General features: G+C 33.9%; 1 protein-coding gene across 18 annotated transcripts in view; it reads right to left on the bottom strand.

The window, feature by feature from the left end:
- Positions 1-25,937, bottom strand: part of LOC141411442 (uncharacterized) — a 313,736-nt gene that overhangs the window by 66,300 nt on the left and 221,499 nt on the right. For 3 of the 18 annotated variants that reach the window (XR_012436184.1, XR_012436182.1, XR_012436183.1), the window contains one exon: positions 15,193-21,319. The exons of the other annotated variants lie outside the window; for them this stretch is intronic. The gene's annotated coding sequence lies outside the window, so the exon portion shown is untranslated. Of the gene's footprint in view, positions 1-15,192; positions 21,320-25,937 lie in introns of those variants that run through there. 18 annotated transcript variants of the gene reach the window in all.

The following is a 25,937-nucleotide window of genomic DNA, read 5'->3' as shown; positions in this document are numbered from 1 at the left end:
AAACATCAAAATTCTACTTTCCACACTTTCTTATTCACAAATTTTCAATCTATCATTGAGTTTAGGCATTTATAACTCATGCAAAGATGAACAGAAGACAATTTGACTTGATACTCATGCAATGTGCATGGAAATTAAAACATTATCACATATTTGCATTAATAGTTGTTTTGATACTACCATAAAATCAAGCAAAATTTATCTACAGCATTTTATCACTATTGAAATGTCACAACTCATCACAATGGAAAAGATAATTACATATTCTTATTATGTGACACTAACAGAATATCAGCTTAGAATTATAAAGCATAGAGACTACATAAATGTAAGTATCAAATTGTTCAGTTCCTATAAATCTATTGCATTCTTACAAGCATCAAATCAGTGTGTTTCTTTTGATAATCTCTATGTCCAGCAGACTCTCTGCATACCTTTGCATACTAAATGCTTTTGAATAACACAAGAAAACAGTTTTTTTTTCATGAAAGTAAGGGATTCATTTTTTATTCTTTATTAAAAAGAAATTTTCTGGTAAATGCAGTTGAAAATATTTCTCCAAAAAGAAGAGATCACCTTTCAAAAGGGAAAGTCTTCAACATTTAAATGAAAATTAAAATAAAACAAACAAAGGAAACATGGTAAAAATCAAAGTTTTAATGTTGTATTAACAAAGGTAGTCAATGGTTTATGTGGAAGAAAATTTATCATTTCCCCATTTCATGGGTGTATTATTTATAACACTTAGTCCAGAATTTCTGTAAACTTCCAAATGCTATGGTTCTCTGACAAATATAAAACTACCAATAAATAGAAGGAAATAGACCTTAGACGTTGCCTAGGCATTGTCTGGTTGTTACAACACATAGGATGGTTCACCCTTTGCTACTCTTCAGATTGCTTTCTTTATTACTGACTCTTTGATTTAGTTTTTACTCAGATAAATATTAAATTCACATTTTCATATTTTTAGTGGTATTATTGAATACAGACTGACAAAAAATAAACAGTATACTGCATGTTTTTTTCTAGATTTAAGAAACAGTGCCACTGTGGAAATATTTGCTTTGTCAGCCTGCGTCGATCATAAGTTGGTGAAAGAATAAATAGAATACAACAGATAGACAGACAATAGATACATAGATACTTAGATAGAAACATAAACACATACATACATAGATGGATTCTAATAAAGAAACTGTTATAGTACAGATATAATTGAAACCACAAGGCTTTCTAAATATCTCAACTTAGAAAATAAATGACTCAATGATTTTTACCCAAACTCGATGTAAATGGAAATGTCTTTTTAAAACAAAAATCATTTCCATTTTCTTCAATATCAATTTTCTCTACATGTATAGTCTTCCCTATGATCACAAAAGAGTATAAAATCTCAAGTGGAACAATAAAGAAATGAGCAACTGAACTAAACAGAACTTTGTCAAAAAAAGAAATTCAAATGGCCAAAAAAACACATGAAAAAATGCTGACCATCTCTGGCCATAAAGGAAATGTAAATTAAAACCACACTGAGATTCCACCTCACCCCTGTTAGAATAGCCATCACCAAAAACACCACGAACAGCAGGTGTTGGCAAGGATGTGGGGAAAAAGGAACCCTCTTACACTGAGGAAATGCAAGATACTACTACCATTCTGAAAACAATATGCAGGCTTCTTAAAAAACTAAACATAGATCTGCCATATAATCCAGCAATCTTACTCCTAGGGAAATACCCAGACGAATGAGACTCGTGTTACTCCAGAGGCACCTGCACACCCATGTTTATTGCAGTGCTATTCACAATATTCAAGTTACAGAAACAGCCAAGATGCCCCACTACTGATGAGTGGATTAAGAAAATGTGGTATTTGTACAAAATGGGGTTTTACTCAGCCATGAAGCAGAATGAAACCTTATAATTTGCAAGTAAATGGATGGAAGTGGAGAACATCATCTTGAGCGAGGTTAGTCAAGATCAGAGGACCAAAATCGTATGTTCTCCCTCATATGCAGACTTTAGATCTAGGGCAAATGCAGTAATGTTGTTAGACTTGGGCCACAAACTAAGGGGAGAGCACATATGGGAGGAATGGGGATAGGTAGGAAACCCAAAACTTGAAAGTGTGTGATGTCCCCATTGCAGAAGAGGTAATACAGTAACCTTAAATGGACAGAAGTCAATATGGAAAAGTGACCAGAAAGTAGTGAAGAGGTCAGGTAGAGGATGAATCAATTTGGGTTGCAATACACTTTTGGGTGGAAGCAATACTAGGAATCTCTCTGTATAGCTATCCTTATCTCAACTAGCAAAAATGTTTTGCCTTTCTTTTTATTGTTCATGTCTACTCTTCAACAAAATTGGAGAAAAGGGCAGAACGGGTTCTGACTGGGAGCAAAGGGGGTGGGGGATAGAGGGAGGGAGCAGGGGGTGGGGCAGTGGGAGAAATGGCGAAAACAACATATGCACATATGAATAAATGAATAAAGAAAAAAAATCATGAGTGGATTTCTATTCCTAGGTTATCATATTCAAGTGAACTTGCAGTTATTAGAAATAACTAACTCCATAGTATGCCAACAATTGTGGAAAGGAAACAAGTAAGTAATTAAGTCATAACTATTTTATGGTAATAACTCAGTTAACTATCAAAACAAAAAAAAATGAATCTCAATAGTTATCAGGAAGTCCTGCTTTCCACAATGACATAATAAATGAAAAATAAAGAGCCACACAGAAACTTTTTTAACACAAGAGCTTCAGCTATATTTTCTTTCCATGAAATCTTTTAACAAATGTATAAGAAAATTGGTGACTAAGAACAAATTTATGAAAAGCATAATTTTTATTATTGTGCTAGGTGGGTGTACACTGGAGCATTTACAAAGGTTCTTAAAATCTATCAAATCTATCATACTTGAATTCACCCCCACCACTAGCATGATTTCTAATGAGTGGACCTAAGTTATAAAAGGAGCACATTATTTTAAATTTAAAAAGTTAAAGAAGTATATACCCCTTTTCACTGAGACTATTTCTTTTTCATATTCAGGAAAATTGTGTTAATTATGTGATCACAGAAGCAATTTGGATTTAGCTTTCACTATTACTCAAAAACTCAGTTTTAAAATTTTTGAAGTAAGCTAGTTCATATGGTCTTTTAATATTGGGTACCACAGTTCAATTAAATTAATTACAGATTGACCCAGCTGCTGGTGTTTCATGCCCATAATCCTAGCTACTTGGAAGGCTGAGATTAGGAGAATTATGGTTGGAGGCCAACTCTTGCAAATACGTGGTGAGACCCCATCTCCAAAATAACCAGAGCAAATTGGAGTGGAGATGTGGCTCAAGTGATAAATCACCTGCTTTGCAAAACCAAGCCCTGATAGCAAACCCAAGTCCCACTCTAAACAACATATTTATTGTTTAGTGTTTTTTCTAAGATTGTATTCTTGTTGCCTCTTTCTGATATCCTGACCAAGTGAACAGTGGTGTTAGGTGGGGTCTGAGGGTGGAAGCTGAGGTAGTAGATGGAGACATGAAGTCAGATGAAGTGACTAACTCTGCAAATGAAGAAAAGCTGACTGTGAAGGAACTTCAACATCACTCACACTTCCCTGCAATCACTGACATTTCGTTTCTTCCATAGAAAGGGAATAGAGCCAGAAATGTTCTTACAATCAACAGGGAAAGGAAAGAAAAAGTTTTAGGTAATGGAGAGGTATGTAACTTTTTTCATCCCTCCCTTCTCTTAACTCCATTGACTCAGAGGGAAAAGGGGGAAGAGATGACCCAAATACAAGCAATCCACTCAAGCATGAGAAAGAAAGTGAGGAAATAAAACAGCAGACCACACTTCTTATGCATCATTCCTCAGAGCTTTGGAGAAGGAATTACATTGAGTAACAAGTTATAGAATAAAACCAAAAGTTAAATCAGATGAGGTTTTTAAAATTACCAAAGCATCTAGAAAATTATGGCGCTTTCTTAAAAAATTGATGCAATCTCTACAGAGTAAAGAACAAAGTATTCCCAGCAAAGTGGATATGAGTGGAGAAAAATAAAATCATTTTTACTTTTGTTTTTGTTTAAGCCAAAATTCTGAGTGTTCAGTAAAATTGTTACGAAAATGTTTTAAAAGAAATTCAGTGAATAATTTTCTGTTCTATTTCTACAACAATTTAAAGTTATTTGTTCACTTTCCTTGGACCAGATTTTCAAAAAGTATTATGTTTCTTGGCAAATGATTTGTAAAGGCATTTGATTTATTATTCTAAAATTAAATATATTTGATTTATTCTTATTGTGAATGATACAAATTGGTAAAATTTATGCATGACACCATACAAGAGTAGATTGAATCAACACAATGCTTTACCTTTTATATTTAGCAGCCTCTGGATTTCTTTTCAAGATATAATTTTATTAGAAGATTTTATCTTAACCCTTGGATTGCTAAATCAATGAGTTTCCTTGTTAACATAAATGGAGTTATACCAGCCAAAAAATATTTAATCTTCAATGGAACTTACTTTATCTTCCACTAGTCACCCCTCACACCTAATATCAATAAATTTAAAATGAATTACAAATTGACAGAAAGTCTTCAATGATTTAGTGCTTTTCCACAATGTTTTTGATGAATTAGAAATAGCCAGTTAAGGAGATTGAACAATTTATATAGTGTTAAAAAGTTGTATAATACTTCATTCAAAAAATCTCTGAGGAGCAATTGTTTATTCTCACTCATCAAATTGTGACCCATTTCACTCCCCATGCAGACATAACTCAAGAAATAAAATCTCACTTCATTGTTTTAAAGAGCTGCATCTGTTCAATAGTGAAATAAACATGAGATTGTGTTAGAATTTTAACATAAAATTGGAATATGGTATAAGTATCTATAATTACAAATGGATAAATTTCGAATAAAGTATATCTTATGGTTACCTGTAGGTTTTCTATGATCCCAAATATAAGTACCAAAAATGGGAGTAAAAAGTATTTTAAATTTTGACCTTTTCATCTATATTCTATTTGTGTATTTTTATAACAATTACTACCAGGCACAATATTAGCAACTCTACTGCTCAGTTTTATTCAACACTACTACTCTTTCAGTGGCAAGTAAACAAAGAAAATCTGTGTCTAGTGCTATGCAGGACCAGAAATTTACCATAAAGAAAATTGATCCAAAATATGAACTATAATAACCATATGTCATTCAATATTGGTGTAACTACCACATTGCATGACAAAATGAATGCAATTTTAGGATTCCTTAAGATGGAAAAGTAAAATTTCTGGAAATATCACACATTTATTTAATGCCCACTGCACATTAAATGCAGGACTCATGGAGGAAAATATGAATATAATTTATCATGGGAGATTTTGTATACATAGATATAAATACACATATTCCATAAAATAATAAAGCTACCAACATAGTTTTGTCCATTCAGAATTATAGTGAAAAGAGGACATAAAGAAGACCAAAGTAAAATGAATGTGTGAGCTTTATCCATCACCCTGTAGAACAATCAGAATTAGATAACATAACTGGGGCTGTTACTTTCCACCTCAAAATCAAATGACATACCTAATTTCTGACAGATGAGCAGTATAATTGTGAGTTTCACCCAAGTATCCCCAGATGGCTTTCCCTAACTGAGGAATAATAGGGCCAGAACAGTTATTGTATGGGATTTTAAAGGAAACAGGAAAATAAAATGAAATCTCATCCTAAAACTGTCACGCTCTCATCTTTTAAACTGTAAGTTCCTTTTAAGGTGGGGAGAGAGAAGAATATGGTAAAAACAGACATGGTTTCTTTATACTCTTCATGACAACAGTGGAGGTATCTGAAGCCTCTTCTATGGAAATATTAAAAACAAGAAATTAATTATCAATGTGCCAACACTTTAATAAGCTTTCAAATACTTGTTCAGGTAGTGATATTTCATAGACTGTCAGGTAAAGGTGATATCTTGGCAGAGAGTGATGACATAGATTGGTTTCTTAGTATACACTGGAAATTGACTTGAAAGAATCCATAAACTGGGGTTGAAGGTGAGAATATACCAACAGAAATAACCCTTGCATTCATGGAATGTACAAAGATTTGCCTGCCAAAATAGGGAGAGTATCTTCTATTCAATTAGATAACCATTTAAGCATTGTGCAACACATTCCATGTACATGCATAGATGAAGCACAAATATATGTATATGTATATGTGTATATATGGAGTCAACTTATAAGATTGCCATTATCTGCTAGTATTGACATGAGGAGTTAGGCAGTATAAGATTACCTAGCAAACACTGGAAAAATAAAAGCACTATTGATACACATCTTATAAGCCCAAGTTTTAATTATAGGTTTTAGATAATTTTGTAGTTAGAAAATTGAAATTGATAGTAAAAATAGAAATGGAAAGTGAAAAATAAAATAATTTCCTAATGCAAAGGTTGGCTAAACCTGAAACTAATTATCTTAAATATAATGAAAATTTTAACATTATTCAAGAAAGAAATTTCAAAATTGTATAAATATATATGGATTTTAAAGCATTTTTCCTAGTGCATTGTGTATCAAAGGATATTTGTCTTATATCAAAGAAATATGGACAATAAAATGAGCAATCAGAGGCTATGTTCAAGTTTATTTATGCTTATTTGTTTACCAATGCATTTGTCTAACATTTGTGTGTTTGGAAAAACTAATTGATAAGACTTCTACTTCATCAATTAATTGCTGCTTCTATTTTCCAAGATTTATAAAATGTCATTTTAGCTAATTCACAGCTGGGACTATGGAATATTTGTGCTTATTTACTTCAGTTTATGTTGAAAATGATCTATGTGGATACTGAGTAATAATAAACTAATGCTAGCTAATATTTGTTTATTGTTCAATATGTATGAGGCGTGTTATAAGTAAATGTATGTATCAGTTCATTTGTTCTTCACCACAAGCCTAAGGCATAGAAAGTGATTTTCAAATTTTCCAGATGTAGAAACTTGTATTTTGGACTCATTTCATTTTACATTAATAGTCTGTTACTACTTCATCAGCTTGAACTCATCTCCTTTGTATGGATGAGAGCCCCATAATTTTAGAGAAAAGGCTTGTAAAGTCTACTCTTCTAACACTGACTTCACTGAGATGGCCAAATTAGCAGAAAATATTTCTTTGACTATTAAATGCATATGCTTTTTACTATTATATTATTTTTTTACTGGGGGTACAGGGTATCATTTATAAAAGTTCTTATATCATAGCTGAATTTACCTCTGCAATATTCTCCTTTATCCCCCTTTCTCCTATTTCTGGAATAGTTTCAAAAGGCCTCTTCCATTTACACACACAAGTATATAATATTTCAACCAGATTCACCATTCTGCACCCTTTCTGTATATCTTTTCCCTTCACACTTTTACTAGCCCCTCAGAAATAACCTGTTTTGCTTTCCTGTTCTCTGTTTTTGAAAAAAAGACAATTTTGTTTATTTAAGATACGTCTACTGGGTGTTTCATTATGACCTTTACATGTATATATGTATTGTAATCTGAATTGGTTCATCCCTCTCTTTTTTTCCTTTCTACTGTAGTCCCCTTCTTGTGGTGACTTCAAAAAGTTTTAAGATTCTATATTCATTCTTATATAAAAAGTATATCAACCATATTTATTTTAAGTGAAGTTAACCAGGTTCAGAAAGCCACAGGCTGCATGTTTTCTCTCAAATGTGGTATATAGACAAGCAATATTATGAAAAACAGGTCACACTAAGACTAGGTCACTAGGAGAGAGAGGGCCAAAGTTGGAAGTTAAGAAGGTGGATATGGCAAATGTATATGCTTTTGCTCATCATCTTCAGAGTAAAAACTGCAAGAAAAGTTTCATAAAATTATGAGGGCAATAAGCTTTACAACCAAGGTTGAGTAGCAGGAAAATAATGTTAACTTGTAGCTAGCATTTTGTTCAATTTTGTAACTTCATTTTGAAATAAAATCTAAAAACTGGAGAGAAAATAACTAATCTTTGTACATCTGATTTTCCATGACATTCAACATTTTGCTATTTTTGTTTCATGTACATTTTTTCCTCTGAATTTTATAATTATACCTCTGATACCATAATATCTTATCTCATAATACTGCACTGTGCTTCCCTAAAAGTACAGCTATTTTCTTACATTATCAAAATATCTATCAACTCCAATAAAACAATTATTGAATGGTTTTCATTATGATCTCCCACAAACCATTTTTTAAAAAGTAATCTATACAAAGAACACTTAAGGGTAATGTCTCTTAAATTTCTACCAGTTTTGAGTATCATTCCCAACTTTTTTTTTTTTTGTGGAAGGTTTTATTTGACCATTTGTTTTTTATTCATATGTGCATAAAATGTTTGGGGCATTTCTCCCCCCCTCTCCCCCTTACTCCCCCCTCCCTCCCTTACCCCCCCCAACTCCTTGCTACCAAGCAGAAAGTATTTTGCCCTTATCTCTAATTTTGTTGAAGATAGAGTATAAGCAATAATAGGACAGACCAAGGGTTTTTGCTAGTTGAGATAAGGATAGCTATACAGGGAGTTGACTTGCATTGCTTTCCTGTACATGTGTGTTAACTTCTAAATTAATTCTTCTCAAACTAACCTTTTCTCTAGTTCCTGGTCCCCGTCTCCTATTAGCCTCAGTTGCTTTAAAGTATCTACTTTAGTTTTTCTGTGTTGAGGGAAACAAATGCTATCTAGTTTTTTGGGTGTCTTACCTATCCTCATACCTTCCTTGTGTGTTCTTGCTTTATCATGTGATCAAAGTCCAATCTCCTTGTTTTGTTTGCCCTTGGTCTATTGTCTGCAACTAAGAGATAGCATAGATAAATGGGACTTCATAAAACTAAAAAGCTTCTGCTCAACAAAAGAAATGGTCTCTAAACTGAAGAGACCACCCACAGAGTGGGAGAAAATATTTGCCAGCTACACATTAGAAAAAGGACTGATAACCAAAATATATAGGGAACTCAAAAAACTAAATTCTCCCAAAATTAATGAACAAATAAAAAAATGAGCAAGTGAACTAAACAAAAGCTTGCCAAAAGAAGAAATTCAAATGGCCAAAAAACACATGAAAAAATGCTCACCATCCCTAGCAACAAAGGAAATGCAAATTAAAACCCACCTATTTTTAATTCCATGAACTTGTTGCAAGTTCAAGTCAACTTGACATAGAGGATTTCCAGCATTCTGATTTATTTTGTATGTCCTCTTGCTATTTGGCACTTTCTTAGTCTCATATTTATTCTATAAAGTGAAAATTCATTTTTCATTTTTTTGTAAGGAAAAATCCTTTATAGATCATGTACCTCATGTTATATCAAGCAGAAGTCTCTAAGTTTAGTGTATGTTCTTTCCATAATATATTTTGCAGATGTATGTGTATAATTAAAATAAAATCCAGACCTGACTTTTTGTTCTTCACACAAATAACCATATCTATGCATATTTACAAATCAGGCAAAGTGTCGAGACTAGATATATTTTGAAATGATCTAAGTAGCACTATTTTTAAAGATCAATAAAAATATTTTGCATCTTCAGAAAATTATGCCTTAAATTCCTACTGTGTTTAATTATCTCCAGGGAATGTATTTATTATTTTAGAAACATCTGCTGAAATGAATTAGAAAGGAAAAAATAACTTCTTGAAACCTACTTTTTATCAAAATCATTTTGACAGATTGAGGGCATCTTCAGATTCAATTCACATGAAAGACAACAATAAAAAATCTCTCTCACCTGTAATATAAGCAAATAATCAGCATTGAAACTTGGAAGAATTACAGAGAAATACAATTGTTGGTGTTTGATTTTAGAATACCAAATCATGAAAAATATTTTATGTTCAATAAAAATTAACATGATATTAAAAGTAAAAGGAGTAGTTGCATTGTTAAGAAGACACATTGTGTTTTACTTCTGATTTTAAAATTTTAATAAATTATTATTATAAATGTCCCTATCTTTTAGAGGAAAATAACACAATTCTGGTGGTATTATTACCTTTAACTCACTGTTAGAGAATTCATCCTTTGCTATCTGAGAGTTAAAAATTTATTTTAAAACAAACTTATTTTACAAATTCTCCAGGCCATATATTTTATAAAAATGAGTCATTGTTTGACTTAAGACAGAAAATCTAACATTTATTAATTACATATTCACTTTCTAAACAATTGTGTTGTGGAGTCTCTGAAGGTAAACAATTCATGGCAACAAACATGGTCAGTGTACAAAAGTAGATGAAATATCTACATAAGCACACTATAAAAATGTACATGAGTGATGCATGATTTATAGAGAAAATATATGAAAGATAAATACTAACTGGAGCTATCTTTCTTATTGTCATAATTACATATTCTATATAAATTTCGGTGATCAAATGATAATGAATTTGTTTTGAAGACATCAATATAATTGACAAGAAGACATCAAGTTCATATATAAGAAGATGGACTATATAAAATATTTGCTAATATGTGTGTATAATGTCTTTAGTTGAAAACAAAGACTTAGACTCTTACTTTTTGTAGGAGGCCTAAATGCAATGATACACAGAAACTGAATATTTACATCGCAGAGAATTGTATTTTCTCTAATACTCTCCAGTGAAAGCTACCAGGGCATTTTAGAGAAAGTAGTTAATATTATAACTAGGGCAGAAAATACACTATGTAAGTCTAAAATAACTTTTACTGCCAAAAATAAATATTTACCAAAAAGATTGAAGGTATAAAGATATCGGTAAGGAGCTGGCAATGAACAAAGATGGAAAACTTGGACAAAAACAATGTAATGATATTAGAGTATATCCTACTGCAAAAGTAAAAAAAAATAATCTGCTGAAGAATCTCATTTAATTTGTAGAAGATAGCTTTTAACTTCTCCCTGATAAGGGATATTTATAAATAGTGACACTTTGTAATGTGTACTATGTGAAAAAGGGTGAAACTATAAAGTGAAATTTAATAAACTTAGGTAATAGATATAATTGTCAATAGTGACGTTATGTTAGTCACATTGGTTCTGTGTAGTCTTGATATGATGCAATGAGAACAACATTTCACTCTAGGTTTTCCTCCAAAAATTATATTGCCTCAGTTTAATCATTGGAAAAACATCAGTCTGATCCCATTTGAGTGGCAGTCTTCAAAATACCTATCCGGAAACTCATCAAATTGTCAAAAACATCACAAAAATGCTCTTAAAAACTGTCACAGCTAAGAGAAGCAACAGAGATGTGATGGAATTCTGGCTGCATAGCATAAAGATACCATGAAATAATTAACTAATTAAGAAGTACAGAATTTTGTTAATAATATTGGTTCATGATTTGTGACAAACACATAAAAATAAAACAAACCATTATTAATATTGGATGTTGGATATCAGGTATGGAAACTCCCTACTATCTTCATACTTTTCTGTATTTAAATTTGTTCTAAAATTAGAAAAAAAATTTGAAAGAATTCTGTGATCTCTGGAAGAACATGTCATATAATAACTCCCAAAATGGATTTTGGAAAAGAAAGAAAAAATAGTAACATTAGCATAAGTCCGGGAAACTGCTTAATAAGGGTGTAAAATTATGTTATACTTGTTTTGATTTTATAATTAGTCATATATCTATGGATGGAACAAAATTCCAGAGAATATCAACTTATAAGGAGGAAGTACTATTTTGGTTCCGTTTCAGAGGTTTCTGTTCATGGTTTCTTAGCTCTGTTGCTTTGGGTCTATGGTCTGTGGTGAAGTAGAGCATCACAGTGGGAAGCACATGGTGCAGAAAAGAACATCATTGCATCTAGGAGACAGAGAGAGAGACAGAAGTGGATGGAGAAAAAGAAAGAGAGAGACTGATTGCAAGAGAAAGAGATTGGGGTGGTAGAGGACAGGGTTCCACTATCTCCTTCAAGGTCATGCCTCCAATGACCTAACATCCTTCACATAGAGTTCCACAACCTTGCAATAATGCCACAGGCTGACAATCAAACCTTGAAAACAAGGCCTTTGAAGGACATTTAAAATCCAAACCATAGCTTGTACTATGCTTATATAAGTTAACAGTATGTGAAGCTGGGAGAAAGTTATATGGAAACTATGTACTAGCTTTGCTACTTTCTCTTATTTTGTAATTATATCAAAAAGTTATTAAAATAGTAATAGGCCAAAATATACAGAATATCCAAAAATACCAAGACATATTTGTTATATTTAAAGATAGACTGATGGATAGATCTTATGAATTCATAAAGATGAAAATCCAATCAAGGGAAACACACAAAATATAACAATTCACTGAAATTTTTAAAATATATTTGCACTATTATCCAAAATGATTGCAGCACTTGAAAATATATACCTAGAATGATCAGTATTGACACAAATTCTTGTAAAGTTACTGCCTGAAAATATCAAATCCCTTGAGTCTCTAGACAAAAAGAGTAGTATAGAAGAGGAAGGAAATTTGATAATTAAAAAAATCTAAGTAATATTTTATAGTAGGAAAAACAAAAGCACAACTTTTAAGGAAATCAAAGAAAATGTGAGTTAAGCATTTTGTGTCAAGCTTGACTAATTGTCAAATGAAATATGCAAATTTCTACCAACATGTAAGAACTCAGTTCATGTTTTTGTAGATATTTCTGTCAAACCTAGTTAAAAGAAAAAACACAATTCACAGACAAAAAATCTGGTTTGCAGGGAGATTATGTGGTAGCATGCCTTCCTAGCAAGCACACAACCCTGCTTGGAAACACCAGTACCATAAAAATCAATCAATCAAAATTAAATAAATTAAATAAATAAATAAAGATGAGTGCTCAAAAAAAACCACAATGTTATTCCTGAAAAACTGCGATAAATTCTGATATGAAATATACACAGTACAAATTTCAGCCAAAGACATACTTTGCTTTCATATTGGTAAGTAAAGATTTATTTTTATATAGTCATGCTCATCCATTAACATATCTTCTATGAATGCTTACTTAGCACAAGGCCAAGTTTTGCAATTACAAGAGAGACCATAAAACTTCTAAAATTTAATGTATTTATTCTATATGCTATCCAAAAAAAAGTTTTCTTATCACTGAACTAAAAGTGAGTTTATGATGACCAATTGAACTAGAAAAAATAGAATATAATGATTTTGTTATATCAATATAGGTATGTCCTTAAAAATAGATGATCAGACAATGAATAAAAACCACAATGCATATTTTTATATGTCTGTATCAAGATAGCTTCCTATTTATTATCTATCATGTATTTACATTTGCTGCTAATTCATTGCTTGTTTCATTAGGGAAACATGACTGGCAGAATAAGAGTACTAATGTTACTATTCTTCACATAGCACATATGTATTTTTAAAACAGCAAATTATTATAAGATATACTAATTCTGAAATCCCTGTATCTTGGATAACAGGAGTCTCAGTTTGGAAGAGAATATGTAATACAGAGATACTTTTGTAAACCGTGTAATTAAATATTTGAGCTAAAACTATCCATTTGAGCACACAAGGTATCTTATGGTATGTGTATGTGTACTGTATTTTCCTATACATGACCACTAATGTGTCTAGAAACAGTGAACAATTTACTAGCAATGAACATCCTTAATGATCTTATTATGGTTATAAAATACCATTTTCTAAATTAAAAAGTAATGCTTCTTAGAAAAAAAACTAATTCCAACTCTGGAACAAAAAACAATGAATATGATGAACCTTACTATGTTAAACCGGACACCAAAAAAGTATCCCTGTTTCCTTGGATACTGTTCAAGGTTAGAAAGTGAACATAAAGTCTTCTGTTAAAAATGAGCAATTTGAACTCTCAGGATGATAATTACAATGAATGGAAATCTATTAAGTGTTTTCAAGTACCTATTTTGCAATAATCTTAAAAATTACCCTCTATAAATTAATATATCCTCAAAAATAGTGAATGAAATATTTACACTATCCATTTCTAGGAATCATTACTATACATAACAAAAATAGATGAGAATAAATGAGTATAACTTAATTTCATACTTAATTAAAACATGACAGAAAAAATATATTGCCAGTTGCAAACCCTTAACAAATTTATGAATCCAGGAACAAACATCAGTGGAAATAATGTAAGCAAAAGAAGGAACACTAGGTATTAATAGACTCTTCATGAAAAAAAAATGTAACAAAACAGGAGGGAGAGGTGAAAGTGAGCTAAGTCTAACTTCTGGTCCCCTATGCCAATTTTCAAGACTACAAAGCAACATGCTAAAATGCAACAACAAAACTCATACCATGGGAAACTCTATAGTTCAATATAACAGGAACCTCAACAAATAAATTGTAGTGGATATTAAAAGATGGAGTAGAAACAGAAGAGCAAAATTTATCATAAAGTAAAAATAAAAATTTTAGTGTCTACCTACACAAATTTAGATATTAAAATTAGATTTAGATATTAAATTTAAGAGTTGATTACAGAAGGTAGAGATGATTACTGGTGGTAATAAATAGGAGAGGGATAAAATATTGTGATTGGTCACAAGAGTTGCATGTGTGGTTGGTGAAGGTCTGTTCCTTGAACTAGATATTAACTAGCACAGTGCTCACTTTATAAAATTAATTAACTTGTACATTTTGCTCTGGGTTTGTTTTATGTACAATAAAATGTTAATACTTCTGTTATTCAGCTTTCCATCATTATTAACTTTTATGAGAATGAGTTTATTTAGCTCATAGTTTCAGAAGTTCCTCTCTAAGACCCATTACTGTGGGCCCCTACTGAGTATGTCAGATGTCAATGTAAGGAGCATGTTGCAGAGAAAACTACTCATTGAATGGCCAGTACACAAAAAAGAAAAAAAAGGGTGAGATCCTATTCTCATAATCCTCTTTGAGGTAATTCCATTAATGAAATAAAGACCTCTCATTAGGCCTCACTTCCGGCTTATGATACATTAACATTTACTTTCTGCTATCCAAACGCTAGTAATACTAAACCTAATATCAAGTCAGTGATTCTAGCTAAAAAACTGTCATTAATGAATTCAAAATCAACTTATCCCAAGGAAATATTTTATACTTTTATATAATTTCAATGACAGAGATATTTATAACAGTTTAAATATTTGAGTTTCTTTCAGAAATATTTTATTAAATGTTAATATTTTCATTTGCTTTTATAAAATTTTAAAATACCATGTCCTTTTCATTTTTATTTAATTTTACTTTTTAAGATAAGGTCTTGCTGTGTAACACAGAATGATCTGGAACTACTTGCTACTGACTACGTGCTATGTAGCCCAAGTTGGTCTCAAATGCCAATCCTCCCTCTTCAGCTACCTGTGAGCTAGGATAACATATCTGTATCACCATACCTAGTTAAATAAAACATAAAATTTTCCACTATTATGTTAATTATCTTCTTCACTGCAGCATCATTTCCATGTGAACTTTTAATGTACTAACTAAATATTAGGTTGTGTATCATAAATACTTCTATGGTAGAACTATTTGTTTTGGCTTATACATCACCCTAATACCTTTATGAAAATATCCCTAGCTTTTATTCTTTCAGTCACTAAGAATAAATAGGATCTTTACCTCTGGCAAGAGACTAGGGATATGTGGTTCATAATATACCAACTCAAAAACCAAATCCTATCACTGACAGTGATTTTAGTGGTAGAACACCAGATAACACAATCCTAGTAAAAAGTTGTATGGCACTACTGCCTAGTTATAGGGGTTATTTCAGTAATAAACATAGTACCAGATTTGTAAGCAAAGAAATCGTGAGCATTATGACAACATACAAAACGTGTCTTATTTGGATAGCTTTGTATTTAGGAAGATGCAGGTTTGTGGCTACAGACAGTAATTCTGCCTTTATTTGATGCTGGTGAACAGGCAATATGGACTCTATTTTTGAAGGATATCTTGAAACATAGATTAAGACAAATCATTGTAAGTTTTGGCTTTTCAATTAAATAATATTTGCCTTTTTACCTTAAAAGAACTTGAGTTGGCATTTGTGACAATTTTATGATTGTAACTTCCATGGTCCTTTTAAATACTGACATGACTGAAAAGCATAATTATTTGTTATGACAATCATTCATGAATGTTTTTAAACATAACAGGGACCTTAGGTTAAAAAAAAATGTTTACATAAAGTATGTCATCAAATATTTTGATAGACATATAGGATTTTACATTATTGTAATGTAAAATCAGGACCTCCAAAGCCTCTTGGAAAGGAGTGGAGTCACTGTAGCTTTTGTGCAATAACCCTAAGAGAGACTGCAACAGTCCAAAAGGACAGTTGCTGAACTCCCCTGTTCTCTCTCTGCACGGGACTAGAAAAACCTGGTCCCAAGAACATGATGTTCTGCACTTGGGCTTGTAGCCATAGCAACATGACAGCCAATCCCAGTACAGAAGTCATGGGAAACCTGGGGACTGCCACTTACTTCTTCCTGCTTTTCTGCACTGCTTAAATTCTCTCTTCAGAAAATAAACTATGCCATTGCTGTGCAGCACAACCCTGAGTTCATGTCATCATTCGCCCCTCCAGCATCCAAGGCCAGAGTTGGAGCCCCCACTGCAGCTGGACTGCGGAAGGTGGTGCCATGACTCGGATCTGCTCTGAATATCTTTGCAGTATAATTCAAGGAGGGACAGGCTCTCTGTGGAGCCCCAACCCAAGGTGTCACTAACCATAAGTTGGGAGACAGACTGGGGAAATAACTAAGTTCAGAACATAGGCATTTCTTACAGCTACTGTGCTGTTTTCTAAAAAGTAAGGGTATATCTTTTTTTTTTTTTTTTTACTATTTTGCCCTTATGTCTAATTTTGTTGAAGAGAGAGTATAAGCAATAATAGGAAGGACCAAGGGTTTTTGCTAGTTGAGATAAAGATACCTATACAGGGAGTTGACTCACATTGATTCTGATGCATGTGTGTTATCTTCTAGGTTAATTCATCACAAACTAACCTTTTCTCTAATTCCTGGTCCCCTTGTCCTATTGGCCTCAGTTGCTTTAATGTATCTGCTTTAATTCCTCTGTGTTGAGGGCAAAAAATGCTATCTAGTTTTTTAGGTGTCTTACCTATCCTCATACCTTCCTTGTGTGCTCTCGCTTTATCATGTGATCAAAGCCCAATCCCCTTGTTGTGTTTGTCCTTGATCTAATGTCCTCATATGAGGGAGAACATATGATTTTTGGTCTTTTTGGCTAAGCTAACCTCACTCAGAATTATGTTCTCCAATTCCATCCATTTACTAGCAAATGATAACATTTTGTTCTTCATGGATGCATAAAATTCCATTGTGTATAAATACCACATTTTCTTAATCCATTCATCACTAGTGAGGCATCTTGGCTGTTGCCATAACTTGGCTATTGTGAATAGTGCTGCAATAAACATGGGTGTGCAGGTGCCTCTGGAGTAACCTCTGTCACAGTCTTTTGGGTATATCCCCAAAAGTGGTATTGCTGGATCATATGGTAGATCAATGTTTAGATTTTTAAGTAGCCTCCAAATTTTTTTCCAGAGTGGTTGTACTAGTCTACATTCCTACCAATAGTGTAAAAGGGTTCCATTTTCCCCACATCCTCACCAACACCTGTTGTTGGTGGTGTCGCTGATGATGGCTATTCTAACAGAGATGAGGTAGAATCTTAGTGTGGTTTTAATTTACATTTCCTTTATTGCTAGAGATGGTGAGCATTTTTTCATGTGTTTTTTGGCCATTTAAATTTCTTCTATTGAGAAAATTCTGTTTAGTTCACTTGCCCATTTCTTTATTGCTTCATTAATTTTGGGAGATTTTAGTTTTTTAAGTTCCCTAGATATGCTGGTTATCAGTCATTTGTCTGATGTGTAGCTGGCAAATATTTTCTCCCACTCTGTGGGTGTTCTCTTCAGTTTAGAGACCATTTCTTTTGTTGAGCAGAAGCTTTTTAGTTTTATGAAGTCCCATTTATCTATGCTATCTCTTAGCTGCTGTGCTGCTGGGGCTCCACTGAGAAAGTTCTTGCCCATACCTATTAATTCCACAGTATTCCACAGTATTCCTACTCTTTCCTCTACCAACTTTAGAGTTTGGGGTCTGATATTAAGATCTTTGATCCATTTTTAGTTAATATTGACATAGGGTGATGTACATGGATCTATTTTCAGTTTTTTGCAGATTGCTAACCAGTTTTACCAGCCGTTTTTGTTGAAGAGGCTGTCTTTTCTCCATCATATATTTTTAGTGGCTTTGTCAAAGACAAGTTGGTTATAGCTGTGTGGCTTCATATCTGCGTCTTCTATACTATTCTAGTAGTTTTCATGTCTGTTTTTGTGCCAGTACCATGCTGTTTTTATTGTTATTGTTTTGTAATATAGTTTGAAGTCAGGTATCTTGATACCTCCAGCATTGTTTTTTTGATTGAGTATTGCCTTGGCTATTCATGGCCTCTTGTGTTTCCATATAAATTTAATGGTAGATTTTTCAATGCCTTTAATGAATGTCATTGGAATTTTGATGGGAATTAAATTAAGCATGTAGATTACTTTTGGAATTATAGACATTTTTACTATGTTGATTCTACCAATCCATGAGCATGGGAGATCTCTCCTCTTTCTATAGTCTTCCTCAATCTCTTTCTTTAGAAGTTTATAGTTTTCCTTGTAGAGGTCATTCACATCCTTTGTTAGGTTTACACCTAGGTATTTGATTTTTTTTGAGGCTATTGTAAATGGAATTGTTTTCATAGATTCTTTCTTAGTTTGTTCATTATTAGTGTATAGAAATGCTAATGATTTTCCTAAGGTGATTTTATATCCTGATACCTTGCTATAGCTATTGATGGTGTCTAGGAGCTTTTGAGTGGAGTTTTTTAGGTCTTTAAGGTAAATGATCATATTGTCTGCAAATACGGATATTTTGACATTTTCTTTACCTATTTGCATTCCTTTAATTGCTTCTTCTTGCCTAATTGCTCTGGCCAGGAATTCCAGTACTATGTTGAAAAGGAGTGGAGATAGTGGGCATCCTTGTCTAGGTCCTGATTTTAGAGTGAATGGTTTCAGTTTTTCTCCATTAAGTATAATGCTGGCTGTAGTTTTGTCATATATAGCTTTTATAATGTTGAGGTACTTTCCTTCTGTTCCTAGTTTTCTTAGAGCTTTTATCATGAAATGGTGTTGGATCTTATCAAAGGCTTTTTCTGCATCTATTGAGATGATCAAGTGGTTTTTGTCTTTGCTTCTGTTAATGTGGTTTGTTACATTTATTGATTTTTGTATGTTGAACCAGCCCTGCATTCCTGGGATGAAGCCTACTTGGTCATGTGAATGATCTTTTTGATGTGTTGTTGAATTCGTTTTTCCATTATTTTATTGAGGATTTTTGCATCAATGTTCATTAAGGAAATTGGCCTACAGTTCTCCTTTATGGAGGAGTCTTTGCCTAGTTTTGGGATAAGTATAATAATGGCTTCATAAAATGTACTAGGCAGTTTTCCTTCCCTTCTATTTCATGGAACAGTTTAAGGAGGGTTGGTATCAGTTCTTCTTAAAAGGTCTGATAGAATTCAGCAGAAAATCCATCAGGTCCTGGACTTTTCTTTTTGGGGAGACTGCTGGTTGCTGCTTCAATTTCATTTTGTGTTATAGATATTTTTAGGTGATTAAAATCCTCTTAGTTCAGTTTTGGATGATCATATGTATCTAGAAATCTGTCCATTTCTTTACGATTTTCAAATTTATTTGAATGTAGGTTCTCGAGGTAGTCTCTGATGATTTCCTGGACTTCCATGGTGTTTGTTGTTATCTCCCCTTTTGCATTCCTGATTCTAATTTGAGTTTTTTATCTCCTCATTTTAGTCAGGTTTGCCAGGGGTCTGTTGATCTTGTTTATTTTTTCAAAGAACCAACTTTTTGTTTCAATAATTCTTTGTATTTTTTTTTTTTTTTTGGTTTCTATTTCATTGATTTCAGCGCTTATTTTTATTATTTCTCTTCTATTTGTTTTGGAATTTGCTTGTTATTGTTTTTCTAGGAGTCTGAGATGTATCATTAGGTCATTGATTTTGGATCTTTCTGTCTTTTTAATATATGCACTCATGGCTATAAGCTGTCCTCTCAGGACTGCCTTTGCTGTGTCCCATAGGTTCCGGTAGGTTGTGTTTTCATTTTCATTGACTTCCAGGAACTTTTTAATTTACTCTTTTATTCCATTAATGACCCATTGTTCATTAAGCAATGAGTTATTCAGTCTCCAGCTGTTTGCATGTTTTTTGTCTTTACTGTTGTTGTTGAGTTCTAGTTTTATTGCTTTGTGATCAGATAGAATGCATGGTATAATTTCTAATTTCTTCTATTTGCTGAGGCTTGTTTGTACCCTAGGATATGATCTATTTTGGAGAAGGTTCCATGGGTTGCTGAGAAGTTGAATGAAATGTTCTGTATACTTCAGCTAGGTCCATTTGATCTAGGGTATATTTTAGATCTAGGATTTTTTTATTGATTTTTTTCTTTGGATGACCTATCTATTGATGATAATGGGGTGTTAAAGTCTCCCATGACCACTGTGTTGGAGTTAACATATGCTTTTAGATCCTTCAGGATATGTTTGATGAAATTGGGTGCGTTGACATTGGGTGCATATAGGTTGATAATTGTTATTTCCTTTTGATCTATTTCCTCTTTTATTAGTATGGAATGTCCTTCATTATCTCATTTGATCAATGTAGATTTGAAGTCTACTTTGTCAGAGATAAGTATTGCTACTCCTGCCTTTTTTGGGGGGCCATTGGCTTGGATGTATCTTACACCCAGAGACAAATTGAAGATTTTGTAGAAAGAGTTACCCAATTTAATACTTGGTTTCCTGAGCATGGATCTTTGGATCCTGATAGCTGGAAGCAGATAGGAGAAATGTAAAAAGAGATAACTAAAGAGGGGAAAATATTCCTATTCTATTTTTTTGGAAAGTCGTCCTCTATTCATTATTGCTTGGAACCTCTAGCAGATCCTTCTAAAGAAGTTCATGAATCAAGTCTTCTGGAGAACAATAAGGAAGACAATAACAAGGATAATAAGAAGGACAATATGGAGGAGGAAAAGCCTCCACAACAAACAATGTTACATTTAAGTTTTCCTTTATGTAGAATCTGCACCAGCTTATGCTGGCCTTTACCCATGATTGGCCCCATTTGATAGATCCTCTGACTGGTGCCATACCTAAGGCAAAAACAAAACGGAGAGAGGAAAATGAAGAAGTTTCCCTAGAAACAACTTTCAGGCAACTCTTATTGGAGGATGGGAATAATGACCCTTCTCCTCCACCTTTGGCTCTTTCATCTTCTTTGAGCCTTTGAATCATCCTGGGGCCTCAGGGACAATGCAGGCATGAGTCCATTTCTCTTGAGATACTTAGAAGATTTAGAGATTCAGTCAGGGAGAATGGGGCTAATGGTCCCTACACTCTTACTCTATTGGAAAATCTGAGTAGAGAAATTTGTACACCACAGAACTATAAGCAGTTAGCCTGAGCTTGCCTTAGCCCTGGTAATTTCCTTATATGGAAAGAAAAATATATGATGAATGTGATGAACAGGAAGAAAGAATTAGGTATGTAAGCATGCCTTTAACTGAGGACCAATTGCAGGGGCTTGGCCCATTTGCCAATGTCCTTCAGCAGATGAAAGGCATGCACCAATATTTTGATCAGGTAAGATTTTGTGCCAAGAGAGCTTGGAGTAGCCTCTCTGACTCTGGCAGAGAATCAACTGAAAGTTTCTTGCAACTAAAACAAAAGGCCAGTGAGCCATGGACTGAATTCTTGGTTCGTGTAAAACATGCTATCAGCTGCAAAATTCAACATGCAAATGCAAAAAGGTTCCTGGTTTGCCAAATTGCATATGAGGGGGCTACCAAAGTATGCAAACAAGCTATCAGACCTACAAAGAATGGAGATCTTTCTACTTGGGTTCCTGCTACCCAGGATATTGGCACCCAAACCTATATGGTCATTGCTCTTGCAGCTGCCCTAACAAAAGGGAGCCTTACTCTCTCCCACACTGCATGCTTTGGATGTGGACAAAAAGGCCACTGGAAGAGAGACTTCCCTGAGGGCAAAGGTTACCAGAGCCCAAACATATCCCACCAGGAGGAAATCCTTCTAAAATATGCGCATGATGCAATAAAGGCTATCATTGGGCTAAAGACTGCAAATCCAAATATCATGCTGACTGGAGACCTTTAAACAGGACTGGGGGCAACCTTCAGCTCCACCCCAAGAAGGAACAACTTCCTGTGTCCAGTGGGAAAACTCCTGGAGTTCAGGATTTAATCTCCTGGTCTTAGAGGCATTAACCATCTCTCTGGGTAATACACCAGTCCCACTAACATGTTATTTCTGTAACTCTGTAAAAGAATTAACAGGAATAATCATGGGGAATGAAAACTATCTTCTTCAAGGACTAACTGTGCATTGTTATTATACTAGATTGCAATCCAATTCTAGGCAATGGTTAGGATTACAGAAAGATGCCAAGAGTACATATTTTTGCCTTTACCATCTGAGACCTTTCCTCAAATATATTGGACTCAATCCATTTTAGATCAAAAACCTTTAGCTATTATCTATATTAGGGAAATAACTTTTTGAGGTTATCTAGACACAAGAGCAGAGCAGAGTGTTATCCCTCAATCATTATGGCCTAAACATTGGGGAACAAAAAGAGGAACCAAAGTACAAAGAGTAGGGGACCACAATTAGCAAAAGTTAGTGCAGAGATACTCCACTGGGAGAACAAAGAAGGCAATTCAGGGACTTTTCAAACTTTCATAATTACAGGACTATGATTATGGGGGAGAGACATAATGAAGCAATTGCACATGACTCTTACCACGCACAAAGCTCAGTCTTGGGAGGAAGCTCTTTCTCAGGCTCAACATGATAGAACACTCATGAGGCCTTGGGAAGAGGCTCTTTCCCAAGCTCAGCAAGATAAGACAACCATAAGACCTTGGGAGGAGGCCCTTTCTCAACATTATTCCTGTTGCTGTTGCATTGGTTATTCTTGTAACCAACCCCCAGCCTAGGGGCCACTGATATGGAGTCCTGGCCAACAGATATACCACTTAAATCATTAATCAATGAGCCTATATGGGTTGATCAGTGACCACTTTTATGCCAAAAATTACAAGAGGCTCATATTTTGGTACAACAAAAAATAACAGCTGGACATCTGGAGCCTTCCAACAGTCCATGGAATAGTCCTATTTTTGTAATAGAAAAAAAGGCCAAAAGAAAATGTAGATTAATACATGACTTTTGAGCCATTAATAAAGCCATGTAAACCATGGGAGATTTACAACCTGGCCTCCTTTCCCTTGCCATGATTCCTGCAGGATTTGTAATTAAAATTATAGATTTAAAAAATTGCTTTTTTATTATCCCATTGCATGACAATGATAAAGAAAATTTTGCCCTTACATTGCCATCCCTTAATAATGAAAACCAGCTCACCTATATCAATGGAAAGTATTACCTCAAGGCATGGAAAACAGTCCCACCATATGTCAGGCCTATGTCCATGCTGCTCTTACACCCTTCTACAAAAATTAGTCATGAATTAAATGTTTTCATTACATGGATGATCTTTTATTTACTCATCCCTCATTTACATTATTATAACAGGCCCTCAGGGACTTAGAAAGATGCCTAGCAAAGGAAGGTTTAAGTATAGCTCCTGACAAAACACAGCTCTGTCCACCATTCAGACTCTGTCCACCACACTATAGTTGATAATATCGTCAAAGCTCCTAAACTAAAATTAAACATAAAAGAGGTTATGACATTAAATGAATTACAGACACTATTAGGAAACATTACTTAGATTCAGCCTTTTCTTAAGATTCTCTCGGACTCTTTAAAACCTGTATTTGAACTATTAAAAGGAGACTCACAATGGAACTCATTAAGAAAATTAACTCCAGAAGCACAACAAGCTATACAACTTGTTGAAACCACTCTTCAGCCCCTCCAGCTAATCATATGGGGAACTCCAACTACTCCAACAGGGGCTATTATGTAATGTTCAAATAAAATGATAGAGGTGCTCTTTACCCATAACACACCCCTAGGACTATTATTCCCTACATACAAGAGACAATATATCTAATTACAAAGGGAAGACAAAGATGCAAACAATTGTTTGCAATGATCTGTCACTCATAGTTACTTCCTTCACCAATAATCAGATAGACTATCCTTATCAACAAAACTATTTATGGCAAATTGCAATTAGTAATTACTCAGGACAATTTGACAATTATTATCCCAAAGATCCTACCATAAAACTTTTAGCTTCTCAGGCCTGGATTCTACCTTGCATTACAGCCACCATGCCCCTAACCAATGCAATCACAGTATATATTGATGTCACCAGCGAAGGGAGAGTCAGCAATATCATTTACTCCCCCTCAGGGACGTGTACAGAACAAATAAACATTGAAATGCCAGGAGCAACTGCACAATATGCTGAAATCTTAGCAGTTCTTGCAGCCCTGCAAGCTCTCCCTGGTCCAGTCAATACAGTTTCAGACCCCTAATATGTAATTAAAGCCATTAACTCTACTGAAACAGCTAGACTAAAAGGAGATCCTAATTCTACCATTTTTCAGTTATTCACACAGGCCCAAATGGTCATTCAGGCTCATACTTATGCATTTTTCATTATTCATGTCTCTTCACATACAGGCCTGCCTGGGCCTATGGCCAAAGGAAATCAAATAGTAGATCAGCTCATGTCCTTCAATGTTGTTGAGAACTCTCAAAATTCTTCTTCCATTTTTCAACAGGCATTACAAAGCCACTCTTTACTACACCAGAGTGCTAACATGTTAACAATCTCCAACCTTGACTTGAGACCAATGCAAGCATATTATTAGGGCCTGCCCCACCTGCACTACTCTTCTACCTTTGGGCCCTAATACTGGCATTAACCCTCATGGTCTCAAAGTAAACCATAACTAGCAAACTGATGTCATTCATACTCCCCAGTTTGGCACCTTAAAATATGTTCATGTGACAGTGGACACATGCTCGGGAGTCCTCTTTGCTTCAGCCCATACAGGGGAAACTAGCAAACATGCCTTTGGTCACCTACTTGGTGCTTTTGTGACCTTTGAAATTCCAAAGTCTATATAGATGGACAATGGTCCTGCCTATACCAGTAAAAATTTCAAGAATTCTGTAAATTATGGGACATTACTCACAATACTGGAATTTCTTACAATCCTCAAGGCCAAGCCATTGTAGAAAGACAACATCAAAAGATCAAAAAACAACCTTTAAAATAAAAAAGGAGAAGTTCACCCACATACCCAATTATATCTTATCCTATTAACTTTAAATTTTTTCTCACTTCACGATCAAGGCATTGCACCTACAGAAAAGCACTTCCATGTATGGAACACTTGCCCAACTGTGTGTGTTCTTTGGAAGAATTTAGAGACAAACAAATGGCAGGGTCCTGACCATTTACTAACTGCAGGCCGAGGGTATGGTTGTGTCTTCCCAGAACATGAATGATGACCAAGATGGCTGCCTCTCTGATGCATTAAACCAGTCACAGCCATTGATAGGACCCATGAAGAAGACTTCAGCTAGACAAGCTTAATCTTAATCATTGGTTTAATTTTGGACTTAAAGGACTAATAGACATAGGTGGATTCATGCTTTTGGGACTACTTAGTATTATATGGCTAAAAAGATTAATCACTTGAGAAACTAACTACTGTAAAAAACAAATTTCTAAACACCTTTTTCATAAAAAATACAAAAGGGGGA

This window comes from Castor canadensis, chromosome 10 (genome assembly GCF_047511655.1).
Source record: "Castor canadensis chromosome 10, mCasCan1.hap1v2, whole genome shotgun sequence".
NCBI lineage: Eukaryota > Metazoa > Chordata > Mammalia > Rodentia > Castoridae > Castor > Castor canadensis.
The sequence above is the reverse complement of the archived record's forward strand: the minus strand, read 5'-3'. Positions and strand labels throughout refer to the sequence as shown.